The sequence below is a fragment of the Lepeophtheirus salmonis genome, chromosome 7 (genome assembly GCF_016086655.4).
Source record: "Lepeophtheirus salmonis chromosome 7, UVic_Lsal_1.4, whole genome shotgun sequence".
In the NCBI taxonomy this organism is placed as follows: Eukaryota; Metazoa; Arthropoda; class Copepoda; order Siphonostomatoida; family Caligidae; genus Lepeophtheirus; species Lepeophtheirus salmonis.
Window position 1 is genome coordinate 41,402,855 of NC_052137.2, and position 25,824 is coordinate 41,428,678.

General features: G+C 32.2%; 3 long non-coding RNA genes across 4 annotated transcripts; all 3 read right to left on the bottom strand.

Moving 5' to 3' along the window:
• Positions 1–234: 234 nt before the first annotated feature.
• LOC139906020 (uncharacterized) lies at positions 235–1,669 on the bottom strand. The gene is made up of 2 exons (XR_011781209.1): positions 1,446–1,669; positions 235–1,239 (listed from the first exon to the last, which is right to left on the bottom strand). It is a non-coding gene; the product is annotated as an uncharacterized lncRNA (long non-coding RNA).
• Positions 1,670–13,780: 12,111 nt separating this feature from the next.
• On the bottom strand, positions 13,781–15,025 carry LOC121121595 (uncharacterized). Its single transcript, XR_005865533.2, has 3 exons — positions 14,587–15,025; positions 14,221–14,532; positions 13,781–14,101 (listed from the first exon to the last, which is right to left on the bottom strand). It is a non-coding gene; the product is annotated as an uncharacterized lncRNA (long non-coding RNA).
• Positions 15,026–16,544: 1,519 nt separating this feature from the next.
• LOC139906001 (uncharacterized) lies at positions 16,545–18,612 on the bottom strand. Of its 2 annotated transcripts, none has more exons than XR_011781194.1 (2): positions 17,418–18,612; positions 16,545–17,309 (listed from the first exon to the last, which is right to left on the bottom strand). It is a non-coding gene; the product is annotated as an uncharacterized lncRNA (long non-coding RNA). The 2 variants fall into 2 exon arrangements; XR_011781193.1 differs by having other exon boundaries at positions 16,545–17,324.
• Positions 18,613–25,824: the final 7,212 nt, after the last annotated feature.

The following is a 25,824-nucleotide window of genomic DNA, read 5'->3' on the forward strand; positions in this document are numbered from 1 at the left end:
ATATATTTTTTATAATAATTATAGCATAAATGATATAATTTCATAATAGACGATAAATTAAAATAAAAAAAAGGCATTCTGGATTGGAGTAACGATCGTTTTCATGGAAATTTAAACAATATATTAAAATATCTTGCTGCGAGAAGGTGTAGTAATACTTTAATTCTGTCAATTCATAAATAAATTACTACACAATATTTTTTTTTTAAAATTATTTATGTTTAAAATATTTAATTTTTTTCAAAATGACTTGATTTAATTCTACTTTATATATATATATATATATATATTTTCATTTGATTCAAAATTGATCATGAATTATATGAACAATACAATTCATTATTCGATTAATTTTGACCATAACGTCCTTGTCAACTTCAGATATCTTCATAAGAATGTACCAGTTATTTTACTCAGGACAATCTGACATTGTATTCTATCATATTATTGGTGTATGATGATATTGACGATCTTCCTGTCGATATCTTGCTCCAGTATAGTGATTATTGCGAAAATATTTAACGACATGGACTACCTTACTTTTCACACCTTCAATTTAGAGGTCATGAGCTAAAAGATTTAATAAGTGAGCTGTGCATCCATATGTAAGGAAACAGCTCTGAGGCAATTTTAATTTTCTTAGCAAATGTCTCACCTTATTTAGATTAGCTGCATTGTCCGCTACAACCCTTCCTATACCACAATTGAAATCATATTTATAGTTGTTATTGAAGTTTGAACCAAATCTAGGAGATATTCAGCGGTGTTTTCCTTTCCTGATGTGTCTATGGTTTCAAGTAAGAAAAAATGACTTTCGGATTTTTTTAGAGGGACGCATATTATAGGTTCTTTATGAATGTTCGACCAACCTGTTAATGTTTCATTACTGAGAATATCTGGACATTCTTTAAATTCCTTTTCATAGACACACACCAAATACTTATTAGCAATATCGTTTTCGGACGGAGAATTAGAGGCTGGCCTGAGAGTTTTAACCATTTTGTAAACCTGGGGGTGTTCAACAAGGCGAAAAGATAAATTTGTAACAAATATCATTCTTGCAAATTTCTTCACTATTTTTAAATTTGTAATTAGCTCAAGTTTTGTATAATAAATTTCTCTAAAGTTGCTGCACTCAACATGTAAATGATGCTAGTAAAGGAGTTTAATAATGACTCTTTCAAAGTTAGCTCCCGTTGATATGTCATTCCTGGGGAGTCGATGATTGAGCAACAGAACCTGAAAAGCGTTTATATAAATGTATAACAAATAAGAGTTGCTAATTTTTTTTCTCGAAAATTGAATAGTTTTCAGCTTTCTAAATTATAGTAAGATAAAGAAGAAGGATGGGCGTGGAATTAGTATTTTTTTCCGACTACGTATTTGTACAATTGCATGATTGCGCTTGAAAATAGATTAAATGGATTAAAATATTGTAAATATACTTTCTAACTAGAATCGTGACATTTTTCTGTTTCCTGGGATAAGCTTTAACACTTTTGGATAAGAGATTTTAATCGCAAAACTATACCCTTTAGCTCTTAGTTACAGTCCTTGTATTTAGCAAGGAATCCTTTTCCAGATTTTGCTGGTAGTTTTTGAAATAGTTTTTAAACAGGGTCATTTTTTATAGCAGTTCTTGAATCAGAAGACATCTAGTATAATTCAATGCAAAATTGCAACTAGATACTAAATGAAAAACTACTTTACAAAACAAAAGAAGTTATATAATACATACGTAGTACGTACGATAAAAACTGGACAGTATATTGGCACCGGAACATTATCCTAATATGTAACCGTTGCTTATATAAACCCACTTCATTTCCATTCTTATTTTTTTCAAGAATTCTTATAAATGTTCTTCATTTCGCCCTTGATTGATTTTCAATTTAAAAATATGAATTTAGATATCATCTTGTCACTTTTATGCAGAATACTTCATTTCACTACTTCAACTCCAACTCCACGTATTGTAATTATGAGCCATTAATAAGTTTGCAAGCCTTTTCTTCCATTAGTTATTTTATTGTCCATTGAATTTACTTAAAAAATCACAGAATATCAAGTAACAGATACACTTTCTACATAAATATATTAAAATAGAGTTCTAAATTTGGGATTATGTACATATTTGAGTTGCAGTATAAATCAGACTTGTTTTAATTGTGTGACTCAGGCTATTTTTGACTATGCAACATCGCAACTCTGTGCAATATTATTGTAAAAATTATAAAAAACCAATAATCTCTCCATTATTTTTGTTTTCATTTAATCGTTATTTTGGTTATAAACTAAATTATTTAAAGTAACTATATGAATATATGGAAATTCCTTACACCTTGAATCTGTGCTCTTTGGAACTTTGATTTTTTTTTATTTATAAAAAATCTGATTTAAACTAACAAAATACTATTTTATTTTTATTTTTCCAAAAAAGTAAAAAAAAAATCAGCTACCCTGGCTTAAAGTAATATACAATTTTATTCAGATATTCGACAATTGACCTTTTAGTATCCTTGACATTAAAATTAACGGATCGGAATCGACCAAACCAAAATTGTGTGGGATTTGCTGTTACAGTATAAGTATTTTAGTACGAAATCTTATTATTTTTGCATAAATATATCACACTAATACAACGCAAAATATGAATTACAATTGGAAAAATAATGGTTCCCCTTGGAAACAATTGTCGTCGTCATATCTTTTTTTTAATCTCTTGTAATAAACAAAAAAAATGTATTCATTTTGTTGCTTAGCAATAAATACTTCAACAAAATGAATAACATGTAGTAAATAGGAGTACAAGACCTGGCCAAATTGTAAATCAACTCATTTGAAATTTTACAGTCTCTTTAGAGTGCTCTTTTTTCTTGGTTATAAAGAATGAAACAAGGTGTTATTAAGATATCCTTTGAAAGAAAAGCTGTGGGCTTATCTGTTTACCAAATGTATGAAGCTATGCCACTGATGTTGTGTACAATACTTTGTCAGGATTCAACAAACTGCTTGGCCTTCAACTATAAAATGAACAAATGTGAATTGATTGATACATACTCAAATTTTGAAAATAGTACTAACATGACTTACATTAATACTATTATCATAAATGGAGTATATATCAATTAATAATCGATTAATGAGGATGTAACTAACATGATTTACATTAGGGAACGTAAGTGAATTTTAATATATAATTATTAAACCAAATTTAGTTTAATCTTTAAAGCTTTTGTTTATTGGTATCAGAATATAATTGAAGAACCATTTGAATCAGAGACGACAATGGTATTGGAAGATTGTTTATTAGAAGGCAAAAATCATACAAATTGTAATGATGTTGTACTTTATCCAAGAAATAATATTTGCTGCATAAAAGAAAGATTGGTTTTTATTTCTTTTGAAGATAATAATGTCTTCACTGCAAGACATTATCCGGGAGTTTTGGAAAAAGTTGGAAATGTAATCAATTTGATTTGAGCCATGTTGTATTTTCCCCCACTTTTAATTTAAACAAATACAAAATGCATGATTATTATTTTAATATGAAATAAATTCGATTATTAATGTACCTATGAGTATTTTATTTGAGCTACATGCTGACACGTTGCAACTTATATTTCTGACCTTAAAGACACTATACATTGTAAACTTTATCTGTTGTATCTAGTTGATAGCTCCCTATTTATAAGTATCAACTTTATAATAACGTATTAAGAAATTTAAAACAATAAGCTAGCTAGGTTGCGCGAATATAAATTATAGTATTATTCCGGAGAAAATAATTAAATCGTTTATATCCATCAATTATTTTGAATATGAAGCATCTATAAACTTGTTTTAAGTTTCTTACATTTAATTATTTCTTCATATTTGTATATATTATTACTTAAAAACTCATGAAAAGTTCATCTTTTTCTACCGGGATATTATTGTAATCTGTATTCAAACGAAACTTACACAAGATTATTTTATAAAAATTCCATAATAAATATTAAAAGCTAAATTGACAAAAATCAATCAAAATTGACCTTTTTGTAGGGCAATTTTTTAAAATTGAAGTGTAAGGTCCATTTTATAACTTCAGCTGGAATATAATGCATTTTAAGAAATTATCAAAAGTCATTAACGAAAATAGTTTTAATAAGAGAACACATTCGCTTCTAAGTAAGGTGCCTAATTTTACTTAATTTTTTAGTGGTTATATACATTTTTTATTTATTGTAATCAAGATAAAGTAATAAATATTTAATTTTTCTAATGTTGAATGTTTATATCAATTTGTTATTTACTTTGATTTTCATCTATATAGTTCTTGTATGTCGAAATATGGCACTGAGCGTAGCTGTACCCTTAGAACTTGATTTTTCCAGAAAGGTTTTAGAGGATGAAAGTTTTAATGGTCATTTCTGTGTTCTACGGCTTTAATAACAATAATAGTGGAGGTTTTCAGCCTTGGTGCAAAAATATTGTTGTATGGTATAATGAAGGTGGCCATATTAAGTGAAAAAAGTTTTTCAAAAACTTTGTCTACATGTGTTGTTAACATTATTTTTTTGCCGTTTAGTGAAAATATAAAATTATTGATGTATTTCGAAATCCCTCTCTGTAGTCCAAATTTTTATGCCCTCCTCTGTAAACCCATAAGTAAGCTTATAAAATAGTATTAAGTACATAATGATTATTTAAATAATTTTGGACAACTGAATTATTTATTCAATGGATATTAAAACTATAGTTACAAAAAAAATAAAAATATATATAAGCATAGTACCCTTAGGAATTTGCTTTCGTGATATTTAAAAGACAAAAAACATTAAATTATTTTAAAATATCAGCGGTCTTTATGTAATTCATTCACAGAAAAGTTGAATACACATTGTTCCTAAAAATGGGTTAATCATACAAAAAAGATTCTTCGTCTTTGCACCAACTTCCTTATTAATATGATTTTCATGCTATTCAAGTTCTTTGAGTAGTGTAAGGTACCTTCGAGCCGCCACTGAAGCATCCGTAGCTGTAAGCTGCATGAGAGCAAGAAGTGTTTGGTTATAAAAATACAAAAATTGCCAAGTTTGCTCCGGAAATGTGCGTCAAATGAAACACAAGATACAGCACAACGTGGTTGCAGTATATTAAAGTCCTCTTGGAACATCCAGATTATCAGAGAATATATTGCTCGAGCCGTCCATCGTTTCACGATGGACTGCACCAGGAATACGGAAAGAAACTGAAGAACACCCCTGTGGAAAAGATCCAAAAAATAACAGATAATTCCAATCATTACAATCATCACGAAGTTAGTGAGATTGAAGGAGATTTTGAGAAAATTGAATAATGTCATCCTTCCAGGACTGTATTACTACCATTCCTGGACTGATGATCAATTCATTTTTTCAGAAGTCTCAGAACTTTTGCATGTTTTGCATTTTGCACTTTCATTTTTTCCATTGTCATTTCCCAAGGAGCATAAACACACAGTACCCTCCATGGGTCACGGAAACTGCAATTCAATGCACCAGCAAAGCTGAAGGAACATTTCCTAAAGCTGCATGGAGATAGAAATACAAGAACGCAACACTCGTTAAATTCAAAGTGAAGAGAGCCAAATTTGATGAAAAGGTTACTTTGCGTGTTCTCGGCTTTTTACCCATCGACAAACCAATCCTTTCTATTGGCACTATCAGCAGCCGAATAGACGATATTATCAATGACGTTTTGGCTCAAGTAGTTGTAGATCTGATTTTAAGCCCTGCAAAATTTACCCTCGAACTCGATGAGACATCTGACATTTCTAATCGAAGCCAACTGGTTTAATCCGTTTGCTATATGAAAGAAAACGTGATAAAGGAAGAGTTTTTAGTTTATAAGCCTCTTACCACAACAATCAAGGCAGTCGATATGATGAAACTCGTTGATGACGTCTTCAGAGACAACAATCTCTCCTGAAAAATGGTTTTTGCAGTTTGTTTGGACGGAGCTCCAGCCATGCTGGTACGACTCTCTTGTTTTTGAGCACTGGTGAAATCTGATGCAACACACATCTTTTTATGCACTGTGTTCTCCACATGCATGCGTTGTTCAAAAAAATCTTGTCTCTAAAACTGGCACAACTATTAAAAATGGTTTTTGAATATGTGAACTACGTGCAAAATAGTACTTTGAAGCACTGTATCTTCAAAGAGCTAAGTAAGGAAAGTGGTTTTGAATTAGAGGTACTTTTGTATCACTATAATGTTCGGTGGTTATCCAGGGGAAAGGTGCTCAATCGTGTTTTTGCCATGGCTGTGAATTAAGACCTGTTTTTACGAGAGTGCAGACATTGTCTCGCAGATTACTTCGAAAGTTCTGAATTCATTATCACTTTGGCGTACATGGTAGATATTTTGGATTCTCTCAATTATCTCAATCGACAGATCCATCGGTGTGAAGAAAGCATCATTGAAGCGGAACTAAAACTTGAGGAATTTAAAGAAAGGTACCTTTATTGAAACGACGAGCAGGGAATGATAACTTTGCAAATTTTCCTTTGCTGGAGTAATGTGTTATCAAGATCGAAGATGAAATTTGAGACATTTCTGTACCTGGAGAGCTGAAGAAAGCTTTTGACATGTACTTAAAAGAGCCTTCAAAGTCTCTCGATGAATACTTCCCCACCATGGGGTCAGTTTGAGCATGGGTAAGCCAGTCTTTCACGTTTAATATTGTGACAGTAATCGTGAATGATGAATATCTCGATAAAATCATTGAAGTTCATCAGAGCCATCTTCAACAGCAACTTTTCAGAACTACATCGTTGTCAACGTTTTTGTGTCAGCAATCTGTACCATAACAAATTATTGCAAAGAAAGCTATGAAAATACTCATACTGTTTGTAACAACATATTTTTGTGAGCAATCGTTTTCGAGGATGGTCGACATAAAAACAAAGAAAAAACACCGTTACGAAAACGATATGAGAGTGGCACTTGCCAAGGTGAAGCCTCACATTTCTGAGTTTGTTTTGGAAATGCAACGGCAAAAGACACATTAATTTACAGCAAACAATCATTAAATATGTTTTTGTGTGAAATTCATGTTTTCTTGGATTCGTACTTTGAACACAGTGGTTTTTGGTTACAACTGATGAATGGTTCATTTTATGCACTAATAAAATATATACCTAAGAAATCATTTATATTTTCCAATCAGGAAGGGGCTTGGTGAATGCACTGATAAAGCTTGCAGAGTTCAGTATTTCCAATAAGGTTAAAAGCTACTGTTCTAGTATGTGATTGCACTTCCATCCTTGATTAGGGCTTGTAAGGAACCATTTCGTTATACGGCAACTTGGATCAATCTGCCATTCCTATTCCCACCTGCACTTTATGTGTCACTTGGCATCCCATTTTAGCTAGGACATCCTAAAATTCGTTCCCGGTGTTGCCGTCGTGACCCCTTACCCATTTTATTCTTATGGGTCGTTTTGAAATTCCAATCTCTTCTAAAATACATATTGTTCTGTGAAAGATCCTCCTATCCTTTCTTAGCATTCAATAGCTGTCATACTGTCAACATGAAAAATAACAGGGAATTTGAGGTATTGATAAATATCTTCCAACTCAGACTGAAAAACAGTATTAAAGTAGCTGAGATTTCTTCGATCCATCTGTGAAAACATTCAGGCAATGCAGATCCAAGAGTGACTAATTTTTTATCAATACAAACGGAGGTAGTTAATAAGCTTCATGAAAGGTCTTTTCTATGGGGCACCTAAATTCTATGAGGCATACTCTTAATTCTTTTAGGAGTATTTCTGCCTCTCCTTTAGATCTGGAGTGGGTCATTGGAACATCATCCATAGTTCTTAGCCTTGCCCTAAGTGTATTCTTTTTGATGCTTAAATGAAGTGGTTCCATTTCGAACATAACTTCCATGACTTTTGTTAGGATATACCTCATTTCTCGACACATCAAAATAAATACAAGCCTATTAATTCTTTTTATCCTTTAGATAAAAAGATCTACCTCAATAACTCCAAGTACCCATGTCCCTGCTCCATAACAAATATTAGGCTCTATGCAGGAATTCTAAATCTATTTAAAATAGTTAGGTCATAGACCACACTTTTGTCAAATCAAATTCCTGAATTCAAATAATAAAAAAATCGGCTTTTTGTAAAATATATTGAACATGGGCCACCCATCTAAGTCTATAATAACTCCAAGATATTTGTATTGCTGTAACCATTCTATTGTTATCTCGTTGATTTCAATGTTTGGGTACATCACTTTGCAGACTCGGGTGCATACCATTCCTTTAATACTTGACCCACTTAATTAAGGCAAATTAAGGCAAATTTCAGAGACTTGATGTATAATTTCATTTACTCGTCTTTGGATTATCTCAGCCATAGACCGTAGGTCTATCCCTGTGATAATAAGGGCTGTGTCATCAGCAAATCCAATTGTAAGGAATGTACCTGGCTCAGGCCTAATTAAACGTTGAATTCTACAGTTCCATAAAAAAAGCCCTTGGTGGGAGTGAAATACATCTTTATTCCCTGTTGCGTACAAGCGATATCCCTGCTCTTTAACAAATTTTTGTACCATTTAATTGAGGAAGAGACAATACAATTTTGTCAAATGTTCCTTCAAGGATCAAAGAAAACAACAAAAGTAATTTTTTGATGAGGACGGCACTCTTTACTCTATCTTCTAATTTGACAATAGCAAAATCAGTTGATTTCCCTCTTTGAAACCCAAACTGATATGCCATTGAAACCTTTAGTTGTAAGGATTCGATATGCCGATAAATGATTTTTTCCATTCCTTTGACTGTTGTGTTTGCCAATCTTATGAGTCGAAAGGCTTTGGGGTTGGAATAATCCTCTTTATTTGGTTTTGGCGAAAACAAAACCATTGATTCACTCCATATCTTGGGAACTTAAGAAAACTTCAAAAATGATCTGTATAAAAACACTATTCTATTATAGTATTCGTCGGACAGATTGTTAAAAAATATTTTGGGCAAGTTCATCAGGTTCTGGTTTTTTAAAATTCTTGGAAGATTCAAAAACCTTTTTCAAAAGTACTCCATCAATTTTCTTCAACCTTAATGAGTAGCTTTTTACTTTCCTCCAATACTTTTCCCTTCCCTGACTTTTTTTTTTTGACTCACTAAATTTGAATATCATATTATCAAACTCTTATGTTTCGTACTAATCAGGCTGTTTTTTTTTTTTTTTTTTTTTTTACATATAAAAAGTGTTGTTTGCATAATATTTCGCCATCGTAGACTTATAATTTTTTTTTTTTTACGAAAATCATTTATTTATTTTGGTCTTTGGTTTTCTTTACCATTTCTCCCTCCCCCTTTTTTGCGTGATTTGTCTGTCTGGTAACAATTGCTTGGCATCGCAGCATTTAATCCTTTAAGCTCAATTTATTTTAATGAGTTATGTCCAAGACCTCTATCAACTATTTTTTATTGTGTCCACCTCTAAGTTACCCTATTTACTTATGTTTTTATTTAATTAATTTATTTATGAATGTGTGCGAAGAGTTGCACTGTTGTGTACCCAATAAATTCATTATAGGTTAGGTTCAGGGTTGCTGTGAATACCTTTCCGTGACAATAAATAACATAAGTCCTGAATGACATAACTGCCCCAATAGCTATGCGTTTGTGAACCTATATAACTTTTATTATTAAGGTTGACGACTAGTACTAAACTGGTACTAGTGAGATATTTTTATAAGCCCCCCACCCCCTCTCACTTCCGTACACGGGCAGGCTATCTATAACATATTCTCGTGTATCTGAAAACTGCAATGTGTTAATTTTAGGCCAGCAATCTCTATAGTGTAGAAACAAGGTAATATCTGCACTTTTTAGTAGTTTTATCACGAGAATACAGAGCTAAAAAAATCCCCAAAATGTTATGTTGACAGAAAATGTGCAAGAGCTCCAGTTAAATTAACATTTCAAGCCTCAGACCGACGCCAGATTTAAATCCTGTATTTTTAGCTGTGGTGTCAAAGGTAAACGATTTAATTCTGTCGTTTATATTCCATTCTACTCAAACTGATAGAATCTCCAAAGCAATTGAGTTTTCATCCGTCCTATTAATCTTAGACAATGAAAGAATCTTCTCCACACTTTCACCTGAAACTAAAATTGCTAATCGTTAGATCTTCATATGGCGAACCAAGTCAGGAACTAGTTAACCATCCCAATGTAATGTTTAAGGAACGTATGGAGAAAAGCTTTCCTTCAACTCAGCTGCCGGAAGAGTACTGATACTTATTTTTTTCCTTCTTATGGAACTTGGGCTAATGCAAGATCCTCGACATTATGACCAATAAGATAAAAGAAAGGAAGAGTGTACCGAGGAAGAAGCTGCTGATGTTGACGGACGTTGTTCTTCAAGCCATTGATCACTGTGCCGTTATTCCTCCTCCAACCTTTTTCTTTTGGTTTTTTCCCGAGCAGCTCATTTTTGGCTTCTCCAGTCATGCTATCCGGCCGTTCTGGCTTGTTTGAGTAATAAGAAATCTTTGTCTTTTTGAATTTTTATAAGGTGTAAGGATGTGATATGTTGAATAGATTTTTTAAACTTAAATGAAGCAACTTTTGATTCACAATCGCCTTCCCACTTGGTCGGTTTTTACTTTTTCGCAAATTGTAGTATTCTTGAGGAAGCTTTCTGAATTTATCAATGAATCGATTTGGCGTCATAATTGGTATGTTTGCCTTACACCAGATTTCAGAAATAATGGTAGCAGTCGTTTTGAAGCATTGTTTTATTTCGGATTCTAATTGATGCAAATAAAAAATAGCTTTCAGGGAATCACCACGGCTGGAAAATTTAGTTCCAGGGAATCTGGGAATTAGTTTACCTAATAACCCAATTTCATCTGTTCGCTTCATGCTTTCCAATGCCATTTTTTTGCTCTAAACTGTAAAAATCAATAAATTGATCTTCATTGTCTTTTCTAATTTAATTAAATACCCCATAGTTCCGATAATTCTGAATAGAGTTTATGTTGCAAGATCAAATGAAGTCGGCTGAATGATTAATTGCGTATTATAGTATAGGACCTTTCCCAAGTGAACACCTTACACTAACAAATGATATCTATTCATGTTGTAACTTATTCAAAGATGATGAGATAAGAACCTACTAATTTGACCTTGACGCAATAAGATTTCCGGAAGTCCTTTTATAAACTGCCGTTATCTTTTTTTTTTTTTTTTTTTTTTTTTTTGGAAAAGTAGAAATAGAATTTTTATAAAAACTTATTTTATATTGATGATAGAAACTGTGTACATCTAAATTTGTTATATTGCAAGAAAAGTTGTAATTTTTATTTCATAGATGATATCAAAACAAAAATATATTTTGTATAAAAAAGTGTAAAATTTCAAAACTTTACGGGCGTTAAGCTACCTCTAAACACTTTTCAAAATAGTTCAAAATTAGCAAATTATATTTATATTTTCCCGAGATGCTCCTCTCAAGCTCATCTTGTTCCAGAGTTATAAAGGGTTTTTTGCCTTTATAGTCAACTCCAACCCGTGTTATTCAAATGCTGAAGACTCATTTTTCATAATTCAAATTACATTAGATTTCAATTTGGGACTTTTCGATTTCAAAATAAAAAATAGCTTAATAATTATCAAACCACAATTATCCCATTTTTTCTGAGGCTGAAATATTTTTTCATCAAGTGTTTAATAATATTTATCGATTTATTTTAAAGAAAGTTATGTTTTATTTTATATTTAAAATTACATTTATTAAAGGCCAACCTTTAAGTATAATTAAAAATTGTCTCCATATGCATAAAGCTTCCAATAACGAAGAAATACTCGCTTCTTCAAATAATTCCCGAGAAGGCTGCTAGAATCCGTTGGTATCTGTGTCTGAACTCACAACAACATCAATAAGTAAAAAATACAAACATTACTTCCGGGCAAAGGTGAAAATTCAATGTAGAATAAGCATATTAAAAAAAAGGAAACCGAAAATCAAAAATGGGTGCCTTGACCATTTGAAGAATGTTTTGAAGGAGACAAAGAATAATAATGCTCAAGACGTTTCATTAGATCAGCGGTGAAAAGGGGTGAAGGAGAAAAAGAATAAGGAAATAATGAATAAAATTACTCGGATGTCGATGCCAAATTCAACTCTGAGTGAACAAGGACTTATCTTTATAACTCGACAACAAATTGTCCAGTTTACGCTCCGATATGTAACACACGAATGTTCAATCAGGTTTCAGGGGGGTCTGCAGGGGACCGGAGAAAAAAATATATGAAAAAGATTAGCCCCCCCCAATCAATTTAAGGATTTGTTCTCTAAAAATAAGGTCATTGAAGTAAAAAATATTTAAAGGGGTTTTTTTCTAAAAAAAAAATATTAACTGAGGAAAAAAAAATTTTTAGGATTTATATTCACAAAAAACAAAAGGGTAATTTGTTGCAGAAAAAAAACTAAGTCCCAAAAATAAAATCCGCCAGACGCCCCTGGGTTTTGAATATGATTGAATCTCTTTAGGAAAGGATGTTTACTACTCAGGAATTAAATAATAATGACAACTACTAAGGAAAACAATATTCCTTCTTTATATTAACAATTACAATATAATGGGCCTTCTAAAAACACACCGGATTTACAAAATTGCGTCCTTTTAACAAAATAAATTAAGCAGAATAAAACTATAATCTGAGAACAAATAATGAAGGATGAAGCACGTCTCACACTCTAAAATTTATGTGGGGAAAAAAAAATATTTTGTTTCGATTTTTCCTTTTTTGAATATCCCACTAAAGAGAAGAGGAGTTTTAAATTATAGGTTTATGATTTATTAATAATTATTATAATTAAAGAGACAAGAAGGAAATAGGAGACAAGATGATTGAAATAAAAAGTAAACAATAAAGATGTAGGCGAATGATGTTATGGATTTACGTAACCTCGATCAAAAAAATATAGAATATAAATATCCTTCGTAAATGATTAGGGTAATTTATTTTTGTTTTAAAATAACTTTTATTATTTTTTAGAGCATACCTATGATTTAGATACTCTAAACTATGGTTTAAATTAATATTTTATGTTTTTGCTTTCTTCTAAAGAAAAATACATAACCCTGTCCGATACGCTGACTTCAATAAAATTACATTAGATGAATCTAAGTCAAAGACGTAATATAACGGTGGTATGTCAAAACGTCGACAGACAAAAACGTTGACTGACAGAAGGTGGAATAACCTAATGGCGAATGAACAAAACATCGAACAGAGAAACACACAAAACGTCGACTGATAGAATGTCGACTGCAAAATATTATAATTCAAAATATGAAAAATCCTTTCCACAACATTTCACTCCAGACATTTCCCGCCCCATATATTTACCCCACGACCTCTGCATAAACTAATAGTAATTAAACCTCACAAACCCTCATGTATACCTCGAAATTATGACTTATTCCAGGTACCGCTGGACCCAAAAATGAGATGAAGCCAGCCGCTGTTAATTAAATCCTTTTTAAGGTCCCCTTTCAAAATACCAATTTATTCCACGATCATTAAAAGTTATAACGTTAATACCTATTAAATATTCTTAAGCATCCTATTACTTTTTTTAAAAGTATTGCATTTCACAACAATACCACTGGTAAATGATTACTGGAGAATAATACAACATATAATCTCAATAATGTACACATATAAAATAATTAAATTATTTTATAGCAAAATAAAAACCACACTAGGAATAATAAAATAATTGAAACTACAATTCATATATTCCAAGGTTTTGTTCATTTCTAGAAATGTTCCGAGATAATTAATAATATAAATATAAAATATCATATCAAACTAGTGACACACTCATTACTTTTCTCAGCTAATGACTTCTTTAAAATTAAATTCACCCACAACGACTTGGGCCACTCTTGTTGAGATATGGCATCCAATGGATACCATTTTGCCACCATTGTCTTAAATTTTGCCACTATTTTAGAGGCTATTCTCAAAATCACATTTTGGCTGTATCGGAGGAAGCTGTAAAGCTGCTTTGGTACTCTCCCCGATTACTTTCTTATTCCTATAAAATAGGAAATGTAAAAGTACATATTCTGACCAATGCAACTTACATATTCTAAAGTGTATATATTTTCGTAATTATTAAAGACATTAGATAATTTATAATTAGCATTTTCTTACCTCTTGGTTTTTCTGTTCAAGTACTGCCCATTTTGAATTTGTCGTTGATACATTTATGTTAAAGCTTGTTCAAGGATTATATTTTTTTAAAGTTTTTACTTTGCAGGATGATTCACTTGCAAACAATTATGAGAACCATTATGCCATACTACAACTGTATAATTCGTTCTTGTTAAATCATTTTTCATTTTTGGTTGTCGTCTTTTTCCTTTTTGAATAATGCCAATCCATGTGGATTCAAAATATTGCAAGAAATCATCAAGCAATTTGCCTGGTCTAGTGTGGTCATGGATCTTGTAAATTTGTTGTGTACTTTGTTAGAAGGAAAAAAAGCTAGGGCTTGCAATTGCTTGATAATCAACTTACTGTTTTCATTTTTATACCATTCCTGAATACCAAGGCTTTGATTTTTTCAAAATCGACTGTGATTGAAAGATGACTAAGGTTCCACTACGGTCAACGTTCTGTCAGTCTACATTTTGTTTGGTCAAGGTTATTTTTATTCGAAGTTTTGTCGGTCGACGTTTTGCCACGCACCTATCAACTGCGCAAGAGATGAAATAGCACTGATACAGAATATTAAACTAATCAAAATAAAAAGATAAGAAAAAACATTCCTGATAGATATACACCCTCGTTACTTCGCTAACATAAAAATACCCTATTTATTTTGTTATGGTGAAGAAATAATATGGCAGTGATATTCTAAGAGACAAAAAATAAAAATGGAAGTTTATATGACTAACTTATTCTGCTACTTAATCAACTACCAGATGATTTCGAACCTTTTTTCTGTTTCTTTTTTGGGAAAAGGTTGCGTTATACAATAAAGGTAACGACGTGATACATGGTGCAACTTTCAATTATAGCCTCTTTTATTATATTAAGATACAATGGTCAATGTTATCCAGAGGTGAGAACTTGGACTTGAGTGAATATTTTGAAGACGATTTCACAATCAAAGACTAGAGACTTAACTTGGACTCCGCAAAAGCCTTAACTCGATATACCCTATATTATATTTTTTGCCTTGAAATTACCATGAATGACTTCAAGGACTCGAAAAAAATATTGAATGATATGAGATTCGACGTGGACTTGCAGTATAATGATTTTTTTTCCTACTCTGATTAATGCTGTTTCGTAAGCTGCCGGAGTCTAATAGACAATCCGAAATCATTGGAGGTTATGGAAATAGCCTGCAGAAATGGTAAGACACCTCAAGAATTCAAGTGTGGACTCATTACATTTTTGAATAAGGAATTTGAAGACGATCTATCTGATAACAAATCCTGCCGTTCTACATGTCAGATTTGGAAGGTCATGGCTTCATTTGACTCCATCATAATGTTATATTTATTGTTATTTTATAAAATATCTAAATTTTCAATGATATTATACTTAAAGAAGAATACTAATTTATTTTATTAATCAAACGAAAATATATTTATCATATAAAATACGAGTTTAAATATAGAAACAATTATACTAACACACGATAAAATCGGCTCTAGATACTCTAGTTAATGCTCTCATTGGATGTGATCCCATTAAGATCCCTCTTTGGATATGTTTGAAAACATATATTGTTAAATGCTCTAACAAAATTAAAACATAATTTATTTTGCAGCTTGGCAGGGGCGCCATTTTGAATGCCGCACCAGAGCCCCAAACTTTTTTTTTGATCAAAGTAAGTTTATCATTCAAAATAATTTATTGTTTGTGTTCTTGTGCACCTTTTAACGTAATTTTTGTTAAAGTACGTTTGTGTTTCTGATTGAAGATAAGGAGACATTACCTATTATAAAACACAATTTACAGTATGTCGATGTTTATGACGTTGCTATTAAATTTGGTTTTAAGGAGAACGAATTAGCTGGTAATAACCACAGATTTGGTTTTGGACAGGCAAGTTTTTACTCTAAGTATCCTATTGATGTTAGATGACGGTTAGATGATTTCAAAGAAGTACACACTTATTATTTGAAATTGCAATGGGATATGGCCATAGATGTCAATTTAAGATTGAAAGCAATCGATTGAGTAAATTTTAAAACAGGAGTCTTAACTCTGATTATTTGAGGATGTTTCTTGGAAGTGATTGGCACAAAATTCGAATACACGCCCATGGTTTCAAATTTTGTCTTATAAATGCCAAGGACTCCTGTACGCAGGACAAGACACTGCGCTCACACGTTTCCAATATGGGTCTTTGTTTATTCTATATGGAATGTCTCTCTTAAAGTGTTTTGCTACAAAATAAAGAGTTATTAAAAGTATTTTGTTAGGGAAAATCATAAAAATAATAAAAATGAGGCTATATATTTTTAATAGAAGTGGTAATTTATTAGTACTTTAATAAAAATAAAAATTAAAAACATATAAAAAAGAAAGGTCAAAAAGTACAAAGTTGGTCCAAGTCTACCAGTCAAAAGATTTTGATTGAAATTTAGCTTTTTTTCTATTAGCTTCTGAATTCTTAGCTCCAATTCTCTTTTTTGTTAAAAATCAGATGTCATCCTTCATTTTTCACTTAAATTTTTACCCATGACATTAAACAAAAAGAAGAGAAACCTGACCAGGAGTGTCCTTCCTCGCACTTTACTCTCACAACGGCGATAATGTCAGAGTTTAAACTATCCTGCATGCAGTCAATGAATGTGGCAACAAATGAAGCTCTAGAATTTGGGCTGCCAAGTAAACTGTTTTTCTCTTCAGGAGTAGCTGTGATGTAAGAGAACATGGAGTGTGTATAAAGACAAGAGAGGTAGAGAAGGTCGGATGGAGTCGACAACACCCTCTGCTCATTATATTGATGAACTCTTTCAGGTCTACATGCTGATTTCTTGGGATATCGAAGGTTATTGAGTCCGGAGGTGTGTGTCTGATGACCATTAGCTCTTGGCATGATGCACAGCTGATCTTTTTCTTCAAAGAAAAACCAATATACCCGGGAACAAATTAGAGAGCATTACTCTCTCCCTTCGAAGCTAGTTTTTGGAGGTCATCTGGTTGACAGTTAGTCAAAATGAGCTCAGCTTTTACCAGGTCTTCATCCAGTATAGCTTTAGTTTCTGAAGTAGTCATACCTGAAAATTTAAATACTGAAAAGTAAAATATTGTTATGATCTTATTATATAATAAAAATAAGTAATACCTAAATAAAGAAGCTTACTATTAACAAATATCTTATTTACCTGAGAATTTGACAAGACTCAGAATACCAATCTTTTTTCTTTGCTTCCAGGATTTGTCTCACGCTGATGCAGTAAATACCTTAACTTAGTTGTCTTCAAACTTCACTAACTTGTAGAAAATGTCTTCCCAGGTCTCTGTTTGATTCAATTCTTCTTTTGCTCCCAGAAGGAAGCCAAATTGATGACTTGAAGCACAGTGTTGACCTTGCCTTCTGAGGTTATGTTTGACACTTAGAGCACATCAAAAGTAAGCACTGTCTTACTTCTTATTTAGAGCCTTGCCAAGAGTCTGACTTCTTTTAGACTCACAGATGAAATCAGAGTAGCTGAAATGCAGGGAACACAGCTTTGTACTTTTGGATGGTGCCTAATCTGTCTTCTTCAGATCTGTTTCTCTTGGAATGGCTCTCAGCCAGGCGGTATCATGTCCGGGGGATTTTTCTCTTTGTTTGGCCACAGATAAATCTTAACACCTGACTCTTATGGCTCGTTGTCATAGCCCGTTCTACAAACTAGAGCACAACACTTAGTGGGCATGATTGGAATTACAAAACACATTAAAGATAGTGTCCACAAAGTAACTAATAGTTATTCGTTATTACTTATTATCTTACCAAACACATTGCATTTTTTTTTTTCAATAGACCCATGTTGCACGCGTATTTGAATTCATGTTTGCGTGTGCCCGTTCCTGCTTACAGGAGTCCTTGTAAATGCTTATGGTCCTAGTGAGAAATCCTCTTCTTTCTTTCAGGCTATTATTAATAATCAAAGGAAATATGTATTCCCTTTTATTTTGATCGGTGATCTAAACGTTGAACTTTTTAAAATTCCTCCCGTAACCCGAATATAAACATTTTTAGAAATTTAGTTCGCGAATTTAATCATGTAGATGTCGTCCGTATATTGTGCCAGTTTGATATCTTTTCTTGGAGAAGGGGAAGTCAAATGTCAAGAATTGATATGGATTCGGTCTCTCCCCAATTACTTCGTCTGTTGAAAATAGCTTCATACAAATCAGAAACTCATTGCCATCATAAGTTCATTATAATGGAATATACGGAAAACGGAAAAATAACTGTTTTAAAATAGATCCTGTATTTTTGTCTCCTAGACTATCACTGCCATATTATTTCTTCACCATAATAAAATAAATAGGGTATATTTATATTAGCAAAGTAACGAGGGTGTATATCTATCAGGAATGTTTCTTCTTATCTTCTTATTATGATTCATTTAATATTCTGTATATGTGCTTTTTCATCTCTTGCGCAGCTGATTTTTATATAGGTGCGTGGCGAAACGTTGACCGACAAAACTTCAAATGGACAAAACGTTGACCGGACAAAACGTAGACCGACAGAACGGTGAGGTAGTGGAACCTTAGTCATCTTTCAATCACAGTCGATTTTGAAAAAATCAAAGCCTTGGTATTCAGGAATAGTATAAAAATGAAGACCGTAAGTTGATTATCAAGCAATTGCAAGCCCTAGCTTTTATTCCTTCTAACGAAGTGCACAGCACATTTACAATATCCATGAGCACACTTGACAAGAAAACTGATGAATTGCTTTGTGATTTCTTGCAATACTTTCAAACCACATGGATCGGCATCATTCAAAGTGGAAAAAGACGAGAAACAACGTTTGAAATATACCTGTGGAATGTATTCGAACAAATGAAGAATGATTTACCAAGAACAAATTATACAGTTGTGGGTTAGCATAATGCTTTTCATATGTGTTTGCAAGTGAATCATCCTACAAAAGAAAAACTTTAAAAAAATATAATCCTTGAACTAGCTTTAAGATAAATGCATCCACGACAAATTCAAAATGGACAGGACTTGAACAGAAAATCCAAATAGTAAGAAAATGTTAATTAAAAAATTATCTAATGTCTTTAGTAATTACGAAAATATATATAAAATATATATACTTTAGAATATGTAAGTTGTATTGCTCAGAATTTGTAATTTTAAATTTCCCATTTTATAGGAATAAGAAAGTGATTGGGAGAGCACCAACGCAGCTGTACGACTTCCTGCTGTACAGCCAAAATGTGGTTATGAGAATAGCATCTAAAATAGTGACAAAGTTTCAGACAATGGTAGCGAAAAAGGTATTGCCATTATTGTTTAATTTTTGTTGACGGACGATCTAATATAAGGTAATAACCAAGATAAATAGAAGTACAAGGTTATAGCATATTGCTCTTGCGACTGATATTTGACTCCCACCACGCTTTTTAATTGTGACGTCAAAGAGATTAAATGTTACCATAAGTAGCTATATGGCGCCCTCCTGGACTATTACTGTTACAATACCGCTCATATTCTCTATGACGTCAAAACCTGTGTGTCTTGCCTAGAAGTCTGTAGAATAGATCAAATTGAAAATTCTAGCAAGCCTGAGTATATGATGGTCTAACCTTGTATTTGTATTAACCTTGGTAATAACTAGTGTATGTGCTCATAAAAGACGAAGAGTAACAATAAAGGTTTGCTCGAGTGTTATAAGTTTAAGTCTTTGTTGAACTTGGAGTAGAATTGAGGATCGACATTGTCGTCTTCCAGGCTAAATATATATGTCCTGGTTATATTTTTAAAGTTACTATGGAGATTTTTGGAAAGGCTTAGAGTGGAGCCAAAATTATTTTTGTGACCTTTAGACATGCAACATTCATAATTGAAATAGGCAACATAGAACTATATCCATTATTTATTAATTTACCTTTTATGTTAATGGTTTTACAAATCCCTTTTATCAATTATCAAATAATTACTGGGGAAAACTCAATAAATGGTTTTTTTACTACTATAAACAATCAGCAATGCTGTTGATAGCAAATAATACGATTATTATGTATAGTAAAAGAATTAAAAGAATACATTAGTGGTTAAAAATATTATTCATGGTCCCTCAAGGAAGTTTCAATATTACGGAGCAGCATGAATCGTAATCACTCACCTAAAAATTAGTTTTTTCATAACTTACTATTTCAGTATTTTTCAAAGTGTGTACTCTTGACATGGAATGCCTTATCTTTTGTGGACTCCTATTTCGCCTGATCTGAACCCCTTCGACTTCTATTTCCGGGCATCTTGTAGAGAGAGTCCAATAAACGCGCATATAACTATGTTGCTTCCATTATAGAAGCCAGTTACCAATATGGACAAGGAATTCCTAATCAATGCTTGTCCCAGCTTCAAGTCCAGGTTTGAGGCTGTGGTTGAAGCTAAAGGTGGTTGCTTTGAGTGATTGACTTGAGTATGGAACCTGTGACTTACAAGAATAAGATTTATGAATTGCTGAATATTTTTAGGGAAATAAATTGTAAAATCCTTAAATTTTCCGGATCCCAACCTGTCTATATATATAATATACTTTGAAGGAACTTATCTGACTTTAATCTTGTATATTTTAGGTCATTAATTTTGAAGGTAGCAAAGATGTTTTTAAAAAAAGAAAAGAAAAACAAAACTTCTTACAAGAATAATGCTGACTATTTTTTTTTAGGTTTGTTATCTTATGCAATTATATACTTATACAAGCTGCCCTCATAATTGTATCCTCATCAATAATACATATACAGGGTGATCCAGAATTATTAACTTAAATTAAGAGCGGGGGCGTTGCTGGCTTTCATCTTCTTTTTTTTTTTTTTTTTTTTTTGGGGGGCTTATCCCAAAAAAATTATCTTCACCGTTAAACAATTACTCATATAAATATGGAGTATTATATGTAGCAGAATATGCTGCGTTACAAGGTTGAATAGAGGGGAATAGAAACATTAAAAAAAAACAGAGGCAGGGAGAGGAGGGATTTAGAAAGATACGGAGGGAAAAGAGAAGAGGGAAGAGACAGAGTGAAGGAAAATACTTGATAAGACCTTTTGCTATCCCCAACAAATTTTTTCTGTTCGAAAGAAGCAAAACCAAGAAAAAAACTTAAAAAAAGTTACTTGATCAATCGCTGTTTAGCTCAGCCTTTTTAATGTTCTGCTAAAAATGATACGCGTAAGAAATGCAAAAAGAAGGGCCATTTAGAGAAAATTTTCTTACATGATGCTAAATCTTCAGTGACAGTAAGACCAAACCAATCAAAATGTCGACGATCCGAGTGAAAACTTTATCCATCGGTCACGTCACTCCATATCTCGAGGCTGAAGTTTATCCAAGGTCAGGTCACCCTTTTACCTATAAAGCTCTGCCTGATACAGGAGCTACTGTGTCTCTTATTTCTCATAACTTGGTAATGGATTACAACATTGCAATAGACTCAACTGAAAGACTCTCAATCACAGCAGCGAACAATTAAAGCTTGAAATGCATGAGTGCACTCTGTCTTGGTATCAAACATACAGAAATCTCAGAAACAGACATCACGGCATACGTTACTCCAGATCTACAACATGAATTTATTGTTTCATGGTGTATTCTACAATAACTGAAGATTATACCTGAATCTTTTCCTTTAATCATTCAAGTCTCCCAAAAAAAAAAAACAATCATCCGTAACACAATATTGACGACCTGGGATACATCTTTCAAAAATATGAAAAGGGAAGTAGAATGTATAATTAATGAATTTGATTCTATTTTTCAATTTTGAAAAAAAACTTAAGGCAATGAAGGGTTCTCCTATGCAAAAATACTGGAAAGGCCGTGGGGATATTCGCACGAAGCATTCCATTTGCATTTCCGAGATGTGTCTGAAAAATAACTCAAATTCATTATCTCATCAGGAGTAATTAAACCAATTTTTTTTTTTTTTGTCAACAACACTTGAATGATCTGAACCATAATTGCAACTGGGTAATTTTTATTTTCTGATGAAACAACATTTACTATTGATCCAATCTATAACAAGCAAAATGATCGGTTGGTATGTATTGGTAAGGATAGCAGCAGCATCAGGATACTTTTGTAATTGCAGCCTAAAATTTACTTTTATTCTCGAAAGATGTTCTCATTATTCTTTGATTCTAAAAGAGAGAACATCTAAGTATAAAGTAATCACTATTGCTTGAAAGACAAACAGTAACACTCATGATTTGTTGGAGAATTATAACCAGTGATGAAAATCCATTGTAGAATGGGCATGTTAAAGAAAAGAAACTGAAGATCAACATGGTAACCCTAACAATTTGAAAAATGTTTTTGAGGAGAGACAGAATAATGCTCATGATGTTGCTTTGGATCCGTTACAATCAGCTGTGACAAGGGAGGAAAGAGATAAGGATATAAACAAGGACATTTTCGAGAATTACTACGATGTCGATCCCCAATTCTACTTTGAGTCCAAAAAGGGCTTAAAATTATAACTCCGCAACAAATCGTCAGGGTTACGCTGTGTCTTTTAAAAGCACACACGTATGTTATTTTGAGTCTAATCAAATTTATTTAGGAAAGGATGTAAATTACTCAGGATTTAAATAAAAATGACAACTGCTAGGGAAAGGAAAATTCATGCTTCAGATTACAATTTAAAAAACAAACAAAAAGGGACTGCATAAAAATACACCGGATTTCCATCACTGATTATAACTTATAACTAGAGTTGATATCTTTGTAAGTAAAAAAAGGCTCAAGGATAAGGTGGAAGCAAGACATACTTCTTAAGTAAGACCCTTGGTAATAACAGCTCCCTCTTTAATGATTTTGACGGGAGAAAATGAACTACTGTTATAAAGAGGAGAACCTTCTGCATTTAAATTATTATTAGTGCAGTGAAAATATTATAATTATATTTAAATTATTATATATTTATTTTATATTATGCATTTTTAAAACAATTTATACCAAAGATGCGGAATAATCCTTTCTTCAGAGAGAGAATTTAACACCCCGACGACCAATTAAATTATGTACAAAAAATAAGAAAAGCAAAAAGTGTTTTTCCTTATCGAATTTTTAAAGATAGCTTTTTCATTACAAACTACTCAACTCTACTTATTACAAAGTGAAAGTCCTTGTTGGCTTGTTGGACTCAAAGTAGAATTAAGTGACTATATTTAGGTTTCCAGAGGATATACATATTTTTTTGAGCAGTGTGCTCGTGTCCCTAAAACCTCTAAGAGGAGTAGTCTTCTCCTTTCTCCGGTGCTTGTGCTGAGAGCGTGGTACGTCTATGGAGATAAATTGTATATATATGTACAAGAGCGAATGGTTTGTCACCACCTGGTTATGGATGGAGCGGATCAATAAGCTGCTATTCTTGTGTAAGCACCGGCATGGTGCTTGGGAGGTGGAGTAATGTATTCTTATTTCCTTCCCCCTTGTTCTTCTTCTTTTCGTCTCTTAATTTCTTGTATGTATATATATGTGTTTAAAGTACAGTGTTTTACCTAGTAGAAATAGTCTTGTATTTTATGTAATTATTATACTAGGGGTTTGTATTCTAAAGAATACACATGTTCCTTTAATAAGTATTGTCTTATTCCTCAAGGCCATTCCTTCTTCTCATTTGTCTCTTGGTCGTCCTAGATCTCTCCACCTATAAATAGTTTGTGTCGCACCTCCCTCGTCAAGACACAACATTGGCCACAAGGATTGGATCAGGATCACGTGACCTCCCTGCTGTGGGATCGTCGGCGAAGCTAGCCTTGCTGGAGTTTGGGTAGCCCTTTTTCGTCGACAGGGAGAATGCTCGTTAGTCTACGTCATAATACGCTCATAATACGTACAAACATTAAAAAATATTTGATAGAGTCTCGGATTTTCTGAGACTCTAACGGGGTTGCCAGTTAAACTTCTTAAAGAGGCTTGGCATTGAAAAATTTAATTTGGTTTTTATTTATATTTGGTCTACAATTGGAATAAATTTGTATTTAGTAGTTTTGTTTTATATAGCCATTTTTGGTGAAATTTATCTTAAAAGGTTCTTCGGCCCATTAAATATTTCAAGTGGCAATGCAGCCCATTATATTAAAAGGATAGACCTCCGTGATCTAGTGCATTTTAATTGAAATTTATGCTGTAATTAGTAATTCTTAGAATCTATTTATAGTTTGATAGGAAATTGTTACATTTGATTTTGCAACATATACGTCGGGCAACAGGTTTTGCAGGGAAACAAAACCCATCGCCTCTGATATCAAGAGTATCAAGGCCCCCTTCGAATATATTATAATACTCTCCGGCCCAGGGGTTGCGCTAGTTAACTTGTTCTCCGCATGGGGGATCAAAATCCATCACCGCCGCTAGCCTGAGTATCAAGGACCCCTTCTAATATCCTATAATACATAATTATTTTTTTCAATGTCTTCTTATAAACTTTATTTTTTATATGATTCTCCGTAGGGAATGTCTAACAGGGCTGCAGCCCCTCCCAAATTACAGAATTGTTGCTTTTTTCGAGAAATTTTATTCGTCATTCGGGCAAATTATGTAGCAAAGTACAAATTTAATTTTTTGATTTTTGAAATTCTTCTCCAAAAAATTTAATTTTTTCTGAATAACTGTGGATTTTTGTAATTTGTTTTACAAAAAAATTTAATTTTCTCTGAATAAGTATAAATTTTTTTTTTAAATTTCAAATTATTAATTTTCTCTTAATAGCTTTGGATTTTTGAAATTTTTTTACAAAAAAATTGATTTTTGGAACAAAAGTGCATATTTATATTTTTTTTTTGTGAATAGCTATGGAATTTTTGATTTTGTTTCAAAAAAATTCTAAAAGCAATGCCCGCCCCCCGAAAAAAAAAAAAATATATAATCTTGTAATTTGTTACCCTTGTACATTATAAATACATAAAGACATCATAAATTTACTTAATAGGTAGCCCTTTTTTCAAATAGCTTTTATAAAAATGTAACTGAATCACATAAATGTTTCTTGAAAAATGTCAAATAGTGTCATAGAAAACTGCACAGTAAGTACTACCTATTTAGAGAGTATATGACTCGTTTAAAGTCCTTTTACACATTCCATTGCTTATTCATAGTATGTAAAACCTAGTATCTAACCAATCAGAAATACTTGTCATTAATTGAATAATGCCAAATTAGCCAGAAACCTATATAAATGATATCTGATATCTGAATGATATCTACTTAAATTTTATCAAGGTGCATAGCACATCCCATTTAGAATAATTTTTTTTAAACCCTAGATATTTTTTTTTTTTTTGTATTTGATCTCAGCTTCACATCTGTAAGTGTTTTAATTATACTTAAATTTTATCAAGGTGCATAGCACAATTTTTTTTTTTGTATTTGATCTCAGCTCCACAAATATGATAATAAGTGCCAAATACAGCTTAAGTTCAATTTGATAACTTGATCGTAGGGGGGACAGGAAAATTTACATTCAAATGAAGATTATAACAAAAGTACGTATCATTAATATATTATAACTCGTTTGGCTATTGCTAAGAAAATGGTTTGTGTAAAATTTTGATCTGT